This window comes from Caretta caretta, chromosome 11 (assembly GCF_965140235.1).
Source record: "Caretta caretta isolate rCarCar2 chromosome 11, rCarCar1.hap1, whole genome shotgun sequence".
In the NCBI taxonomy this organism is placed as follows: domain Eukaryota; kingdom Metazoa; phylum Chordata; order Testudines; family Cheloniidae; genus Caretta; species Caretta caretta.
This window is the reverse complement of record NC_134216.1, coordinates 71,675,335-71,694,363: the sequence shown is the minus strand read 5'-3', so window position 1 is coordinate 71,694,363 and position 19,029 is coordinate 71,675,335. Positions and strand designations below refer to the sequence as shown.

Sequence of the window (19,029 nt, the reverse complement as noted above, 5' to 3'; positions counted from 1 at the left end):
ATTTGATAGCTGCTTTCAACTACCTGAGAGGTGGTTCCAGAGAGGATGGTTCTAGACTATTCTCAGTGGTAGAAGATGACAGGACAAGGAGTAATGGTCTCAAGTTGCAGTGGGTTTAGGTTGGATTGCAGTGGGTTTAGGTTGCAGTGGGTTTAGGTTTAGGTTGGATATTAGGAAAAACTTTTTCACTAGGAGGGTGGTGAAACACTGGACTGCGTTGCCTAGGGAGGTGGTAGAATCTCCTTCCTTAGAAGTTTTTAAGGTCAGGCTTGACAAAGCCCTGGCTGGGATGATTTAATTGGGGATTGGTCCTGCTTTGAGCAGGAGGTTGGACTAGATGACCTCCTGAGGTCCCTTCCAACCCTGATATTCTATGATTCTATGATTCATTGCAAAAGGAGCAGCAGTTGGATTTGTACATGAACGCTCAGAAATCCTCTCCTGGAATGTTGGAAAAGGTGTTGGAAAGTCACTGCCTAGTACTGCCGCTTCAAGTGGCTATCAATAATGAGAAACAAATAAAGATAAATGGTGGGTAAATCCCGAAACTGAGAGAGCCTCACAATGAAAAGAGCATAATCGGTATCTCCACTGATTTTTATTTATTTATTTATTACTCTCATGAGCAGAAGGTAATAAATATTTGATTAGTTCTTTCAGGAGACAAACTTGTTTCTGTTCTGTAGAACTTTAATGGCACTCAGACCTGGAATATTTTGTTTTTCTTGATTCTGTGATTTGTTGCTCTGTTCTGAGCGTATTCCCATCTGTCCCCTTTGTCTTTAGGGGTAGTTATTTACTGTACTGTACTTGAAAGTGACATTCAGGCTGTTTTCATGAACAGGATTAAGTCACCAAATCAGAGTCGGATCATTTCTTTGCACATAAATGTAGCTGACAGGCCTTACTAATGGCACCATGCATTTTCATTAGCAGGTAAAATTGGAACAATTAAAAGCCATAATTCACCTTGTAAGTGATAGGGTTAGGCGGTCTGATGAAATCAGTACTTAGGAATTTAATTAACTCCGACAACCTGTCATTAGTAAACATCATGTTTGGAAATAGCTCTAGCCCCACATAATTTGTGACAGTAATAGTTTATCCGCTCATTTTTATATATAAACTATATATAGTTTATATTCTCGTGTGAAAACATACCCTGTCAGTCTGGGTCCACACTGGCAGTTCGACTGAATTTAGGCAAGGAAAGGAGCTTGTTGCTCCAAGTTCCACATTGGGATTTAGTTTCAAGCTCTATGCATAATAGTATAAGGGTTTCGGCTGAATTGTTAACAGTAATCTTCAGATTGGATGCTAATGTGAGGTGTTGCCTTTGCCTCTTGCTGATGACTGAAAAAGAATATGGGCTCTTTAAGTTGGACAAAGAGTAGAACATATCTGAGATGTTGCGGCCTATGGTATTTCTCAAAATAAAACAGGTTCTTATGTCAGTGCTATTTGTGAGCTCTTGGTGAGCGTATGTTGGGTACCTTGCTAGTTTACTCAGCAGCTGTACTACCAGTATCTACCTGTAATGTGCTTGGGATATAAAAGGCGCTAGATGCAGCCCCACACTATCTTTGTTCCCTTTATCATTTGCCTCCCAAGTTGCTGCCACCACAATAACCCTCATCTTCTGGTATGGGTCGGCTAAGTGCCAGACCTACTCTATGGCTTTCCAGTGTTTCTCACTATGCCAGCAACTGTTTCTAGTGAGCATTTAACCATCAGTATGGGCAATGTCTGTTTTCCTTCCACTTTCTTTGACCCTAAGTGTTTCTTCCACCCAAAAATACACTTGAACTACATCAGCATATGGTGCAAAAAACCTCTTTCTCATCACTTATCTGGCAATGCTTTGGATTTTTAATTCTAAGTGAAAATTATGCATTGAAAGCTGATTTATTTCCTTCAGTAACAATCCAAGAAATAATACAAGTACAGCAGGCTTTAATTCATTATACCAACCTCCCACTATGCATATATGCATACCCAGTGGGACAAGCATTTTCATTATGGAGGTATTCTGGTGTCTGACTTAAGAGAAAATAGATGTCTGAAACAACCTTGAAGCCAGAGTAGTGTCTGAGATTTGCAGTTACATCACGCTAATGTAGAAAAAAAGGGAGCTGATTAAATATAGAAGTCCTATTGAAGTTGTTTGCCTTCTCATAGTAAAACAGGGAGTGATTAGAAAAACAGCCACCAATCAGCAACTTCTGTTGTGCAAGTGGAAGACATGTAGCTGAGCTGTGAATATGTCACATTCAAACTGTCATCTTCACACCTACATTTAAAGAGTAGTTCTGGTTTCTTGAGAGGGGTGAACTGGAAACTGTTCTCCGTTGCCAAACTTGTCCTCTAACGATTATCTGTGGGTATGTTTACACTTCATTGAAAAACCCCTGGCTGGCCCATGCCAGCTGACTTAGGTTTGCAGGGCTCCAGCTAAGGGGCTGTTTAAGCTCTAGCCAAGCTCTGGGACCCTTCCACCTTGCAGTGGTCCTAGAGCCTGGACTCCAGCCCGAGCCCAAATATCTACACTGCAATTAAACAGCCCCTTAGCCCAAGCCAGCTGGCATGGGCCAGCCATGGGGTTCTGATTGCAGTGTAGAATCACATATTTGAACTAGTAAAAAGCTAATACCATGGAAGGAGTTTTTCTGCAAACATGATCTTATTGTTACAGAACTGTTCTTGTGTGATGCATTCCATTTTGATGATGATACTGTGCAGTTCTAGGTCTCCTTCCATTTGAGAATATTAAAATGTTTTGCAAACATGAATGAATTAAGCCTTGAAACACTGGTGTGAGGCTGGTACTGTTGCCATTTTATAGAAAGAGAAACTGAGGCATGGAGCAGATATATGACTTAACCAAGGTGTCACATACAAGAATAAAATCCAATCTCCTTACTTGTGTCATGGCAATTTAGAGAGGTTTTGTCTGTTTCAGCCTCCTTTTGAAGCTTCAAGCAAGTTAAATGGAAAGCATGATAAAATACTTCTCCTATCCAGGAAGCAGCTGTCAGCATGGGGAGGAACCCAGTACACACAGTAAACTGTGGGCCGTGTGGGAGGGTAAAGCAGGCAGCTGAGGGAAGGTAAACAAAGAATGTGAGATGCTCGGTCTGCCCAGGGTGTTTTCTAGAGATTGGAGGAGGGAAAGGAAGTAATAAGGAACTGTTAACTGGTTCCCTTTCTTTGGGACACAGGAAAGTGTAAGAGCTGGTGCTGAGAGGGAAGCCGGTCTCCTGCTGGAGGGATCAGAGACAGGATGAAAGATAGCACCAGGTTATGGCTGGCTACCAAAAAAAAAAAAAAAAAAAAAAAATTCAAGATTAGAACACAAACACAATGGAAACTTCAAAAGCTGTTGTATATTTAAAGATACACATGCTTATATAAAGATATTTAAGATTGTAAATTCTTATAATATATGCTGATACTTAAAATTACCAGTACGCAGACATTACAAAAATCATCCTTTACTTAATTGCAGAGATTGGAGGTCAGAGTTCTTTTCCTCTCTCTGAACAGCTGATATCCTCAAGCAGCTCCTGCTCTGCTTTAATTGTATCAGATTATACACAGCAGTATTAGTACAGGACCCTGAGTGGCCGCACTTTGGTACTTAAATTAAGGAAATATGCACAAAATATTAAATTATATTTAAAACTCTAGTATTTCAAATGTTTTTTAATGGGTGAAAAAAAAAGTCCATAAAAGCAATAAAAACCCTCCTCTTCCCTGATTTGAAGTGAACAAACATAGCACCCATTCTTGCAACTGATTCATTTAGGCAAATACCTGATGAGGTCAGCAGGACTCTGTATGAGCACAGGACTGCCCATATGTGGGACAGTTTACAGGATGGGGGCTGTAGTGTGGATCGAAGTGTGGCACAACACCCATTCCCCACCCTTTACACTCTACTCCTGCTTAAATCTTTAATGTGACACTATAGAGAAATAACCTCCTACTCTGAAACTTTTAAATGAGGCATAGTTTTTATTTTCCAGGATAAAGATTTTTTCCCTATTGTCTAGTGTCTCCAAAGCTGGACAGGGCATGCAATGTCAGATTATTCAGCTTCCCAGTGGTTTTTTTCCCCCACCATTGTCTCCTTTTACAGATCACTGAAGTATTTCATCTTAGTGTATTTGCTTTGGTTTCAGGCACCTGTCTAGAAGAGTCACATGGTATCAGGTTTTATTCCTCTTTCCTCAGGGTTTCTCCAGACTTGGTAAAAAAGTGTAGATTTCAGTTTGTGGTAAACTTGAATAATGGCTATTCCTTTAAATCCTTGGAGATTATTTGCAATGTCCCAGCAATGAGTGTGCTTAAACAATAAAGAAATATATAAGAAGTAAATAAAATGAGCAACAGAAGAGATGTCATCTTCAGCTGTTAGTTACATAGTAGAATGAACATTTTGGCATAATTATCATCAATAAACTTTAATTAAGTGAATTTGTTACCTAGCTTATTAAAACAAATGTAACCTACATTTTGTACAGGAAAGAATGGTTTTCTAGTGCAGGTTGGCCATAGGAAGTGTGAAATTGTTGCTTTTTTATGTATTGATGCTTTTGCTTGTCATATGAATTTTACTCTTAGTTTTGTTCTTCTGTTGTGTGTTGTCCAAGATATGACCTCTAGTGCCTGTTTATTTTTACATACCTTACTGTTTTGACAGGAGATAATTCTGTGCAAGAAAGAGTGGGAGTACATTTTCCTTTTAGAATTTCAGTCACTTTTGTGGTTTAACTTTCCCCTGACATTCCTTTCATCTGGTCGTAAACTCATAATAAAGTAGTTGAATACATCTTTTACTGGAAAACTTAAATCTAAGAAATACTCACTTTGTCAATCTTGATGATCTTCCATTTGGTTTGTTCAGCTGAGCAGTTCACGAACTCATTACGATGCTTGATAGTTGAATAAATACACAGACTGAGTTTGAGCTTCTCCTGTTTTTCTAGTCAATTCAAAGTTTTTACTTTGTGTTTAATGTATTTTGCTTTGGGGAAGTGTTTGGAGTAACAAGATTTGAAAGGAACATCTTGTCCTGACACTTTCATTTTTCCCTTCCAAAAGCTTCAGTCACCCCAAATTTCCATTTCTGCAACTGGGACCCCAGTAGTGCCTTACTATGATTTCCGATTCTGATGGACTTGAAATTGTAGCAGGTTCTAACTATCCTACATTATGAAAGGATTATCATGTGTCTATCCCCTGACATGCATATATGGGATGGAACTATTTAGAACAAAGATACTTTATGCATTTGTGTTATAAATGTTGTAAAGAATGTTATAAAGAATAAAGACAGACAGTATACAGATTTAGATGCTGAGGGGTAGATCTTGCAATTAAGTCCACACAGACAGGCCAGGTGTAAGGCGTTTCCCATGGAGATCTGCTATGTGATTTCTGATTTCAATCATGTACTGCCCAGCGTTACATTCTGAGTTGAAGGGAGAAGCCCTGTCCGAAAGTTTACATTTTTTGTGTACTATACAGTGCAAGTAATCCTTCAACATGTGAGCAAATAAAGAATGCTAAATAATAAAGGTAATTTTTTATCCTCTGAATAGAAACTCCTCAAAGGACCTCCAGGCCCTGCTGAAAATTCCATAACTGATGATCGAATAAAAATTCATGGACTTCTAAACCACGTAAACTAACTCAGCTGTGCAATGCCTAGAAAAATGAAAATAGAATTCCAAATGCTAAAATGATAGGATTTTCTTCCTGAAATGTGTTAGAATGTAATCTGATATGATTGGACAAATGAACTTTATCCAATTTGAACTTCACATAGATAAATACTTAAGTATTAGGGCTCTACTCTTGTTCCATGTCCCTTTTGAGTGGTCTGAAGCTATCTCCGTTCTGCTAGCATGTAGTACCTTTCATGATACCATTGTGCTCCACTGAAATTGTTTAGGTGATGCACAGGTGCATTCAATGTGGAAAGTTGGGACGCGAGGAAGAGCTCTCTGGACAATTGAGGTCAACTCTTTACAAATGATGATTGGGGCACTTAAGAAAGATAAAGGATGCTGTCAATATGAAGAAAGTTAAAAATAATTTCAGTGTTTTCTTTAAAAACAGTCAATTTTGCATCACACTGACTGACTCTCCTTTTGCCAGCCATCATCATGTAAAAGAGCCAACCGTATAAAAAAACAATGTTTTTTTTTTCTTGCACACAGTACACAATACCCTCAACCCTCCTCTCCCCCCGAGATGCCTTGCACAGATGTTTGGTTTCTAATAAGCTCAAGATTTTTTAAAATTTGCTTCCGATTTGGAGATTGCTTTATCCGTAGTGGCTTTTCTGGGAAGCTGCTGTTGGGGGAGTCTGTGTCCATGCTCTAAATACATGCTGCCACACTAAATTTACAAAGGTCTTCCAAACATCTTGGGGTATTTACCTACTAAAAACATATTTCAGTGATAAGTGAGAGTTGATGAGAGGGATTCTAGTTGTATATTAATGTAGAATAGTAAAATTAAGTTGACCAATGTCCCTGTAGGGTGTGCAGAATATCCCACCTACTAAATGAAAGCTGTGTAACAACTGAAAGAAGCCAAAGTTATTTGAAGTGAGTTGGAATGTTTCCACTAGCCTTGCAGACCATCCAGCTGGTGTTCTGAGGGTGTATGAAAGGATCGAGTTTTTGTCCTCAGGCAACTGAAGAGCTCTTATAAATAGATTTAGAGGGAAGCTAAGTGGAGTTGCATGAAATTGTTCTTCCTCTCTACTTTTTGCTCTTCACAGCAGCAGGAAAAGGAAGAAAATGGCTATTCGGGCCTTGTTGCTGCTGATGGAGTGGCTGATTAGGTGCAGGATCAACATATGTTGCTTTTGCAGTAGAATTTCACAAAATCATAGAAACGTAGGGCTGGAAGGCACCTAGAGAGGTCATCTAGTCCAGTCCCCTGAGCTGAGGCAGGACCCTAAGTATACATAGACCATCACATTCAGGTGTGTGGAATTTGAGGTCCTAAATATCATAGGCTCCTTTAAAGATTCCAACATAGATAACAATTTCAGTCAACTCAGATTTATAGCTAAGATTACAGGTAAATCTGCTGCTAGTGGTAAAGATAAATCCTGCCAACAAAGCACTGATTGACTTTCTGTGAGGGTTAGTGAACTAGGGGTAACTTGATAAGCTATTGGTGGAAAAAGGGAGTTCCTCACTTCGTTTTATATATTTGGCTTTTGGATTCATTTTAAAAACCACAAGTTGACCTTTTAAAAATACCTTTCTTGTTAACCATCTTAAACCTAAGTTAAATTTCCCTTGACCAATAATGCAGTGGAATTTCCCCCAACTTCTATTAGATTTGATATTCACTAATTTTTATCCATTTAATTAATCCGTTGCTCCTTTTTGGGGTCTAGTCACAAATGTATGTGAAACATCAACTTCTTGCAGGCCCTTAAGTCTTCTTTGCATCAGATATCATTAGCTGATGTCCATTGTGGTTACCAAGAAGGGTCACGGTCAACTGCTGTAGATGCTTTTTCTGCTGGCCTCCCACACCGCCAAGCATGGCAGGCACCTTCTGCCTGGCCTTTGGAAGTGTGAGGGGAGGGAGTGGTTGGTTGGACTGTGAAGAATCCCTGTTTTCAGATGAAGTGGGAGAGCAGAGCTTCCTAGACAGAGAGGGCCTTTTGGATAAGGACACAATCCCTTCACACCCAGAATTCCAGCGATTCTGACTCAGCCACCTGTTTACTTTTCCCCCAAGTATGCAGATGCCTAGGTGAGCCTATGCAGGGGAAACGAGGGCTGGAGTGCAGGACCAGCCTTGCCCCTCATGCCCATAGTAGGCAGTTCACAGGAGGAAAAACCAAGCAGAATTGTGAGGAGGAGAGAATAGGTGTTATTTCAGCAGAGACTCTCTGTACTAGAGAGGTCACCAAGAAGATTGTGAGCTCTTTGGGACAAGGACATCTTGATTATTTGAGTACAGTGCCCACCACAGGGGGGCCTTTATTCTGATTCTAGCTTAAATCTTACTGTGTTACATATTAATAAACTATATCTGTGTGTCCCAGCTCCTATCAGTCATGAGTAGCGAGTAGCTTTTCACCTTCCTCCAGTAAAATGTCTGTAACAGGAATTCAAAGGATTCTGATTTCATAGTCTGTGCAGTATACCATGTTCCCCTTAAATTTCTGGGAGCAATGGCAAAAGGATATTTTAGGAAGAACTTTCAAAACTCTGCCAGATATATGATTTCATGTGAAAGAAAAATGAAAGCTTTTGCAGCTTATCTTCCTGGAAATTATCTTTAAGTCAAGAAAATAAAATGGGTGACTAAAATACTTCCATTGGTTGGAGAGAGGTCCTAATTTTGTGGACCTAGATCTTAAATTGTCACTGCTTAAAGTTAACTACCTAATAGACTGTTTTCATAACATAGTACCTTCTTTTCATTTCACTGGAGCTTCTGGGTGCTCTCCACTTAAGAAAATAGGTCACTTAGATTTCTAATAGTAAGCCCCTATTTTTGAAAATGTTATCTGTGGGCTTTCAGGTGTTTCCTTTTGTCTGCATTATCTCTCAGCAGTGTTTGGTATGGACATGGAAGATGTTTAGTAGATATATAAAATAAAAGTGAACATTACATGTACAGTTTCTAACTTTCAGTTACATGGTAGCATGCTCTGTCACAATTACTATACATTTTAAAACAATCTTCGTTGAAAACTGAGAAGAGAACCTGTTTTTGTGTCGCACGAAAATGCATAACTGTTATCCCAGGCTTCCTTTAGTTTTATTGCAGTTATTTTGTTTGATTAGTTTACAGGTTAATTGCTGCTAGATCAGTCTAACTTTAACTTCAAGGTATTAGCTGCAGTGTAATATTGTGATAAAATGGTATCTACTGTACTGTCCAGAAGCTTTGTGGAGTTCTGTTTTAGATAGTATTGGTATCTAATTTGAGCTGTGTACATTTGCTAAACTCTGTGAAATTATGCTGAAAGCTTGGGAGGTTTAGCTGGCCTAAAGAAACTTTAGAGAGCTGGTGTTAGTGAGAGATTGTTGTGTGTTCCCTAAATAACCTACAGAACATGTGTTAATGTTTGGTGAAATGAGCTAATGTTATGTAAGCTGAAACATTGAACATCTGTCCTGGTTTGGATTTTAGGAAATGCTTTTTGGAAAAGAAGTTTTTTGTCTTTTGTTTTGTTTTTTCATTGGGGAATAAAAAATTAAAAGGGCAGAAGTACTTTCAGTTGTGGAAAAACTTTTCAGAGCTCCTCTTCTTCAGTAAGCACTGTTGCGTATTTGATCTTTTAGAACTTAAACATGAGTTTGAGCAGCTTTGTAAAATATACACTTCAGTATATTGTGTCCTGCCCAACAAAGTGGATCGCTATTTTGAGTGTTTTGGAGAATGGTGTGTTGATCAAATACATCTTACATAGACTGTAATACAGAATTAGGGGGAGACTTTCAAAGGCACAGATGGTAATTAGGTGTCTGACTCCTGTTCTTGCATTAGAAAATCTCCCACTTAATGCCTGCACCTAACAAGAATTATTTCTTCTAGGTAAAACTAAGCATCACTAAATGTGCTTCATTACAAATAAATAACATGAAAAATGGAAGTTGTGTCTACCAAAACTGAATAAATACATTATCACATAATCTGGAATGCCTGGCCCTTCATGTCCCTCCCAGATGCTGGTGTGTTTTATCCTAGCTCCTCTAGGGAAGGTATCGTTTAGGTTATAAGATCTTCAGGACATGGACTTCTCTCCTATGTTTTGTGTAAAGCACCTAATACTTGGTCCTAGAAAATAACGATGAAAATGTTTTTAGAAGCAGGTTGTTGATGGAGATTATGAAAAATTCATATTCTAATAGTGAGAGGTGTATTCAGGTACTGATTGTCTTGCTATAAAATAGGTTGAAGAATTTAAGTGGTTTACGTAGCTGCTAACTATGTTATGGGGGGAAAATTTCCCTGTAGGTGGTAATTTACATACTGTGTTTCTATACTAATTGGGGGATGGGAAAGGAACCAAATATATGGGGAGAGGAATATAATTTATAAATTGTGAGGATAAGCAGAGGAAACCATTTTGAATTTTTATATTAATCTTTATCTTGTACCATGCTCAAAATTTTTATTTGAGAACAGTTTCTATTTGGAGTTTTGTGTAGATTAAGCAGAAGAACGAGTCAGAAAGATACGGAAAAAAACAGGTAAAATATTTGTGGGATATTTTAAAACTTGTAATAGGATACTTGAGTTATTAAACTTTAAGTCCTTTTAAAGATCCCACTAAACAATTACTTGTTTTCACTTAACCCATTTTAGCACAGAGAAAAATCATGATTTACTTGATGCCTCAAAAAATCTTTGTTAGCCTGCTAATCAAAGCAAAATTATAGTCTAAAGAAGCTTGAGCAAATGTGATGGTATTGTGCAATCTCAATTAAATAAAACTAAGAGGAAATGGTGTTAGGAAAGGGTACTGAAAATAAGGAACAAAAGTAAAACAACAATGCAGGGAGAATGCCATTTAATTGTTTCAACCTAAACTTCAGTTTCAGGATTCAGCATTATCATGTAAATTTGCAGTGATACAAGAGAAGTAATAGGTCTTCATGGAAAGGAGGCAAACTAGGATCAGGAGCAGACAATCCATTTCAATGAGGGTTGTTGAAAGCATGGCTGGAAAAATCTCTGAGGAATGGAAGCTGTCTAGCTGTGGTTTACATCCACTTCTTTATTTTAACTGTTAAATGAGTTTTAAATACAGCCTGAAAAAGGAAGGCATGTGGTTATGAGCATTTGGCTGTAGCATGGGGTTGAGTTGGGTTGCTACTGCACTGATCTGTCTCTGAAAATGTCCCACCATTGCAGCTCTTCCAGTACTTGCAGCAAGGGAAGTGTTAGTAAAGAATGCTTGCTGGCACTTTTCTCATCCTGTCATAGAACTGTGCTAGTTCAGATGACATTGTTAAAAAGTCAGTGGTCAGTCTACATGAGCTATGACAACACTGTGAAGGTGGGACACTTAGGATGGCCTCAGGGTAGGTAAGTTCCTGGAGGTTCAGGTAGTCTTTTTGTTAGACAAACAAACTGACCAACAAAAAAAAGAGACAGTGTCAGAGATTCAGCCTTCATTCATGTTAATACGCATTACATGCATCATTGAGAAAATATATTTACTTTTAAAACATGTAGAGTCTGCATGTAGATGTCACAGTTCAGGACAACTGCTCTGACCAAGCAAGGGCTCTCAGTCAGGCTTCTGGCTTCCCAGCCTGTGTCTTTCTGGAGTGAAGACCCGTGCCTCTCCCCCTCCTGACCAGGGTATTTCCAGGCTGAACAGTTCCCTGCCTTCATTGTTGTTCCCAGCAAAAGACAATCTGTCTATACAGGCCTGCTTGCTTTCTCTGTTGAGAATAATAGTCATTTCCAAAAGTTTTAACTTTTTATACAGTTTTTTTCTAAGCAAGCATAAGGTAAAAGCACTACAGAGAAAACGTATTAAAAACTGTAAAAGAACCTACTTGTGTGAGTAAGCTTACAAGAGGACATCTATCCCATCCCCCCAGTCTCTAGAAGGGCTCTGGTTGGTGTTGGTCCTTCCAGGCCTTCCCTAAGGATTGAGCCCTCCGTGGAATGGGGGGCCTGTCTATTTGCTGGATCAGAACCAGCTATTTGTCCAAAAATCCGTTATTTGTCGTTGGTCCCTAAAGAATCCAGTATGAGGTACCAGGGGGTGTTTTCAAAAGGTCTGATTACCAGAGGAATTATATTAGCATACCACCTCCACCTAGAGAAGCTACCTCCAATCTCACGATAACACATAAACAATTGCATTTTTAATACAATGGACCCCAAAGGTATTAAACTTAGTTGAGTAAGGTTTGTCCAGGATATGGCAGGAAATTGTCATAATTGTTGCAGCAGTTTTCAGGGTCCGGGGCATATGCTTCTTACAGCAATGAAGAAGTGCATTTCCCCCCCTTATTTTAAATTCTTTGCAAAACTGAAAATACTTGGCAGAAGAAAATGTGTTAATTCACAGTGCTAGTTAGTATTGTGGGCTCTTTAAAGCCCTGTCTATATTAGAACACTTTGTACACATATTCTTGCAATGGTCCAGCTGTACAGGTGTGCTCCCTAGTGTACACAGTGCTCAGGTGTTTACTGCCTTGTAATTTATACCCCTTAAAAGGTGGTAAATATTGTGCAGTCATGCCACGTTGAACCCTGAAGAGTACTGAACATCTCAAACCTATGTTGTTCACTAGTTAGGTATCACTGTCACATGCTGGTTTCTTATGCATCATGATAGGAGAGACACTGATTTTTAAATACACATCTGTATAAATGTCATAGAAATTATAATATTTTAGGTGTGATATGAAATATACATTTAATATTCTAAATATGAACACCTTTTCTCTTTGTTAGGGCTAAACAATAAGGTTCACAGGAGAATAGAAGTGAGATCAGGAAGATACCAATTAATGCTTCGTTTTTTGATCCATCACAACAGAAGCAGCTAGAGAACAGTGTCAGGTACCTTTGTGTAGCTTAGTGTTTGCTTTTATGTCAGCTATTAAGTAGGGAGATTAAACATCATTGAACAGATCATGGACAATTGCAGATATTTTTAAATTTAAGTGAATAGGGGCCAGATTTTCAGATGATATAAAACGATGTTCCTTTATTGAAGCCAGTGGGACTATGCTGGTTTACACCTCTAGTTGTCCAGAGATCTCAATCTGGCCCCTTATACTGACACTAAGTCCTCCTATATATCCACTAAGCACGTAACCAGTACATCTATGGTAGGAGCAATACAAGCTTCTGCCTTGGCGCTATAATGTATGTAATGCCTGATGTATATGGACTGCCTCTGGGAGTGTAAAGTTGTGCATAAATTAGGCTTTTTTGTCAAAATCCTCACTGATGCTACCACCAGTTCAGTTCCACTGACATTTGCTATTGTGGGAGTGCTACTCCAGACAGGATAGCCATGGTCACTGTTACCACCAATGGGAAAATTTTAGCTAAGTCTACTGTAGATAAGACGTAAGCCTATTCAGAACCTGGACTCTTGGTAAGACTCCCAACAAGATGTCAAATATAATGGTGGGTTTGGTGAGTATGCAGTATTTTTCTCTGCGGAAAGCTCCACATTTCCTAACAGTGGGTTTCCAGAAGTATGGACTTATCATTGAAGAGAAAGTTTTAAATGGCTTTATTGATACTAAATGCATCAGCAGCCACTACGTGTTCAACCAGATTTGTCAGAAACAGATGAGACAAGAATTGGTCCACTTCTGTGCAAGTGATCTTTTACCTGAGACATTGGTTTCTGTTGCAAAGGAGTCACCAGAAGTTAACAGCAACATTTGTGGCAAAAGGTATCCCAAATCAGTAGGTTCCTGAGATATCACACGGTAGCTTAGCCAGACAGGATGTTAGCTCAGTGGGTTTCAGAGTAACAGCCGTGTTAGTCTGTATTCGCAAAAAGAAAATGAGTACTTGTGGCACCTTAGAGACTAACCAATTTATTTGAGCATAAGCTTTCGTGAGCTACAGCTCACTTCATCGAATGCACACTGTGGAAAATACAGAAGATGTTTGTTTTTATACACACAAATTGTGGAAAAAATGGGTGTTTATCACTACAAAAGGTTTTCTCTCCCCCCACCCCACTTAGTGGGGTGCTTCTGTTGGTGGAAACAGAGCAAAGTACTTCATAAAGAGGAGAATAGTCAAAGTATCAAGCAGTAAGAGATCAGGGTGATATGGAATGGCCTTGAAGCATTTAGTATCGCTACTCAGTTGGGATGATCACACTATGATTAGGCTTGGCAGAATATTTTCTTCAAGTAATTTCTTCTTCAAGTGATTCTTCTTCAAGTGATCCATTCCAATTAGGTGTGTGCATGCCGCTTGCATGGTAGCCAGAAGGTTTTGCCCCTAGCAGTACCTGACGGATGTTGTGCCTTCATGGCATTGGATATAGGGCCCTGCCAACCCACCACCACATCAGTTCCTTCTTACCACCTGTGACAGTTAGCCGGAACACTCGTATCTCTTGCTTCGGCAAGCATCTCTCTCAGCAGTCTTTGAACCTTGTGTATATAGTTAGATTATAATAGTAGTTAATAGTTAGTATAGTGTAGCTTTTTACATAAGTTTCATTTGGGGGTACTCCCTCCCCCCTACCCCCCCCTTTTTTTTGTTCCTGGTACCGGGACATGCCTTGGTCCCTGGGATTTAAACCCTGCGCAGCGTGTGGCCCAGAAGTGACTCCCACACTTCCTCTTTGAAGTGTTTGGGGGAAAGCCACCAAAAAGAATGCTGTAAAATCTGCAGGGGGGTCCGTCCAAGGACTCAGAAGGAGCGAGATTAGCGCCTCAAGATCCTTCTGATGGAGGCTGCTCTCTGTCCACACTCAGATCCCGGATTGGCAGAGCCGACAACAAGCGCCTCATCTTCGGTGCTCAGTGCGCCAGCACCAGCAGCACATGAATTGGCTCCAAGGAAGGACTCAGCCAGAGACCCTTGGCACCGCCAAGGCTCCGCACATAGGGGCTCCACTCAGGTCAGCGGGCACCATCGTTCTCACTCCGCGGTGGACCATAAGAAGAGACCTGAAAGGGGCCGCGCCCCTACATCCAGACTGGCACAGACGGAGTCCGCTGCCTTGAGACCCATGTCAGGCTACGTGAGTTCAGCTCTGCTGACTAGGGTCTCATTGACTCCTGTCCCTACAAGGGGCCACTCGAGTCCAGGCCCACAACACTCCCCTATCTGGGAGAGCTGCAACCTGTAGCTGCCATCCAGGCTGGAGGTATTCGAGGCGGCCAAGGACTCATCGCCCCGACGGCACTGCCCTCCCCTCCAAGTTGGGATAGGTCCCCTACATTGGTCTCAGCAGCACCCGTGAGACCCTCGGTGCTGTCCAGGGGCAAGCCAGTGACGATGCTGCACCGGTCACCAGCACTCACATAGGGGAGCTGCACTGGTCCCCAAGTTCCCGGCATCAATCTCCAGCACTGATGGGCACTGCTCCTCTGTTGTTCTCCAAAACAGAGTCCCCTACTGGTAGAGGAGAAACAGGAGATCCAGGTCTGGTAAGCGTGGGCAGCAGCCTCATCTGAGACTGTGGCCTGATCAGTGGCAGGCTTCTGCCTAGTGTCCATTCTGGACGCTGTGGGTGTTCCACCAGGGCCAGAGTCAGAGGTCCTATTCTAGGTTGGCTTTGGTGCCTCTGGAGTATCAGCAGGACCAAGTGTTCCCCATGCCGGCACCTACTGCCCCAGAAGACCGGGTGCCGAGAGATCCCCTTAGCACCGAGGGTAAAGGAACAGGACCTGCTCCCAGCTAGGGCCTCGTCCTCATCCTTGTCTGATGAGGCAGTGGCAGGAACATCAACGGCCCCTGTCCTCGAGGAGAGCAGGGTGCTCCAGCAACTGCTGAGGATGGAGGTGCAGAACCTGGGGATCCAGGCAGAGGAGGTCATTGAGACATCAGACCCCATGGTGTCTTGCCCCCTCTGGTCCCTCCCATATTGCTCTGCCACTTACCAAAACTATTAATGGCAAAGAGGAACGAACGAAAGTACTTTGTTCCCTGTAAGGGGTTCGAGTACCTGTATACTCATCCCCTGCTGGACTCCCTAGTGGTAGCTGCAGCAAATGAGCGGGAGTGCCAAGGCTACCAGGGCCCCTCCCCCAAAAACTGGGAGGCTAAAAAGCTGGACTTTTTGGGGAGAAAACTCTATTCCACAAGAGAGCTCCAGCTCAGAATATCTAACCACCCGGCTATATTACAACTCCTGTGGAGCAATGGCAAAATTTACGGAGCTGTTGCCAGAGGACTCCAGGGTAGAGTTTTCCTCCTGAGTAGAGGAGGGCAAGCTCATTGCTCAAGCTTTGCGGCAGGCAGCCCTTGATGTGGTGGATGTGGGCATCCATACCATGGCCTCGGGGATAGCCATGAGAAGAAGCTCCTGGCTTACAGGTTTCAGGACTCCCATACCCCTCCCTCTTTAGGGACCCTTCTCATGAGCAACTCCTCGCGCAGGATGTGCACTTGCTCCTAATGTTGGCGGCAATGGAAGAGGTTCCTCAGGAACTGAAGGGCAAGGGGTTCTATCCTGGTATTTCCTAATACCGAAAGCCAAAGGTGGCCTCAGGCCCATCCAAGACCTGCGAAATCTCAACAAGTTCATGAAGAAACTGAAGTTCCACGTGGTCTCTTTAGCCTCCCATTATCCCTTCCTTGGATCTGGGGGACTGGTATGCTGCCCTCGATTTGAAGGACACTTACTTTCATATTTCAATAATGTCATCCCTCAGAAGCTACCTCAGATTCACAATCATCAGTTCACATCCTTCTCTTCAGCCTCTCAGTAGTTCCTCGAGTGTTTACCAAGTGCACTAGTGTTCACTTGGTAAACACAGTCATGGCCATGTTCCTACTCAAGCGTCAGGTGCAGGTGTTTCTGTACCTTGCCGACTGGCTAAGCAAGGGCCACTCCAAGGTGCAAGTGAGCTTCATAAGGGCTACTTTTGATGACCTGGGCCTTCTACTGAATGTACAGAAGTCAATCCTATCTCCTGTTCAGTGGATAGAGTTTATAGGGGCAGTATTGGACTCTACACAGGCGAGGGCATATCTCATGGTCCTTTCCAGTCCCTTTGTGACATCGTACAAAGTCTCGGGCAGTTCCCTACTACCACAGCAAGGAATTGCCTAAAGCTTCTGGAACACGTGGCTGCTTGTACCTATGTGGTACAGGATACCAGATTGAGACTCCGACCTCTTTAGGCATGGCTGGCTTCGGTATATCGGCCAATTCGGGACGGTCTACACAAAGTCTTCACTCTTCCTCATCTGGTCCTCGACTCTCTCCTATAGTGGCTCAAACCACAGGAGGTGTGGGCAGATGTTCCCTTAGCCAGACTACAGTCATCCCTCTTGTTGGTGACGGACATGTCAGCGTTGGAGTGTGGTGTGCACCCGGGAGACCTCAAGGCCTCTGGTCCCAAGTGGAGCTCTCACTTCACATCAATGTCAGAGAGCTGAGAGCGGTCCTTCTGGCATGTCAGACATTCCAAGTTCATCTGGAAGGCAAATGTGTATCGGTTATGATGGACAATACAACAGCGTGTTTTATATAAACAGACGGGGGTGCACGCTCCTCTCCCCTGGGCCAGGAAGCCCTCAGATTGTGGGACTTTTGCATAGCTCACTCAATAAATCTGCAGGTGTCGTACCTCCCTGGAGTACAGAACGAGTTGGCGGACCATCTCAGCAGATCTTTTCATGGCCATGAGTGGTCCCTACACCCTGATGATGCAAATACCATCTTTCAACAGTGGGGGTTTCCCCAGATAGACTTGTTCGCAACGCAACAGAAAGTGCCTGCAATTCTGCTCCTTCCTGAATCACAGCACGGGCTCCATCGTGGATACGTTTCCCCTTCCCTGGAGGGGACACCTCTTGTGTGCATTCCCTTCCATACCTCTTGTTCACAAGGTGCTCCTCAAGGTTCAAAGGGATGAGGCCTCAGTGATATTTATAGTTCCAGCCTGGCTCTGCCAACACTGTTATACACCTTTCCTGGAAGTGTCCATAGAACTTACTGCTCTTCCTGGACCTGGTAACTCAGGATCATAGCCGTCTCCAGCACCTGAACCTCGAGTCGCTTCACCTCATGGCGTGGAAGCTCCATGGCTGAATCCAATGGAGCTTGCCTATTTGGGTCGGGTCCGTTCCAGGAAGTCCTGGGCAGTAGGAAACCCTCCATTAGGGCTAGCTACCTAGCCAAATGGAAAAGATTCACAATCTGGTCTTCCCAATATCTCCCGTCTCCAACATGTTCGTCGATACCATGATATTGGACTGCCTCCTCCACCTCAAGCAGAAAGGTCTTTCCTTGTTGTCAATAAAGGTCCACCTGGCCGCCATCTCTGCCTTCCATCCAGGCATAGAGAGCCGGTCGGTCTTTGCCCACCCTTGATGAGTTGTTTCCTAAAAGGTCTCAATAGACTATACCCTCATGTACGACAGCCGATCCTGGTCTGGGACCTTAACTTGGTCCTATCTAGGCTAATAGGGCCACCCTTTGAACTGCTGGTGACATGTTCTTTGCTGTACCTCTCATATAAGGTGGCGTTCCTGGTAGCAATAACCTCAGCCAGGAGGGTGTCTGAGCTCAGGGCCCTAACATCTGAGCCTCCTTACACTGTGTTCTTTAAGGACAAAGTCCAGCTCAGACTGCATCCCGCTTTTCTCCTTAAGGTTGTCTCCCAGTTCCATGTTAACCAGGATATCTTCCTTCCAGATTTCTACCCTGAGCCGCACACAAGCAGCAGGGAGCAAAAATGTTGTTAATTGGACGTTCGCTGGGCATTAGCTTTCTATATCGAGCACACAAAAATGTTTCAGAAGTCCATTCAGCTGTTTGTCACAGTAGCAGACAGAATAAAGGGGCTTCCAGTCTCCCAAAGGATTTCATCATGGATCACTTCCTGTATCTGGGCATGCTATGATCTGGCGAAGGTACCCGCCCTTCCATTTAAAGCACACCCCAAAAGGGCGCAGGCATCCTCAGTGCCGTTCCTGGCCCATGTTCCGACCCAGGAAATTTGCAGAGCTGTGATGTGGTCATCAATACATATTTTACCTGGCATTACGCTATTACCCAGCAGGCTAGAGACGATGCAACCTTTGGCATAGAGGTGCTGCGATCAGCGAACCTTTGAGCTCCAGCCCCACCTCCGAAATGGACATGAGCAATCACTCGAAGAGGAAAAAACGTTACCTGCCTTTTGTAACGCTTGTTCTTCCAGATGTGTTGCTCATGTCTGTTCCAATACCCACCCACCAACCCCTCTGTCGGAGTGAAATGGCAAGAAGGAACTGAAGTGGTGGTGCGTTGGCGGGGCCCTATATACAGCTCCATGAAGGTGCGACTCCTGGGGGTGTCCGGACCAACCTGAC

At 42.5% G+C, this 19,029-nt stretch overlaps 1 protein-coding gene across 8 annotated transcripts in view; it reads left to right on the top strand.

Moving 5' to 3' along the window:
• Nucleotides 1-19,029, top strand: part of AGAP1 (ArfGAP with GTPase domain, ankyrin repeat and PH domain 1) — a 707,317-nt gene that overhangs the window by 270,701 nt on the left and 417,587 nt on the right. The gene's annotated exons all lie outside the window — the stretch shown is intronic.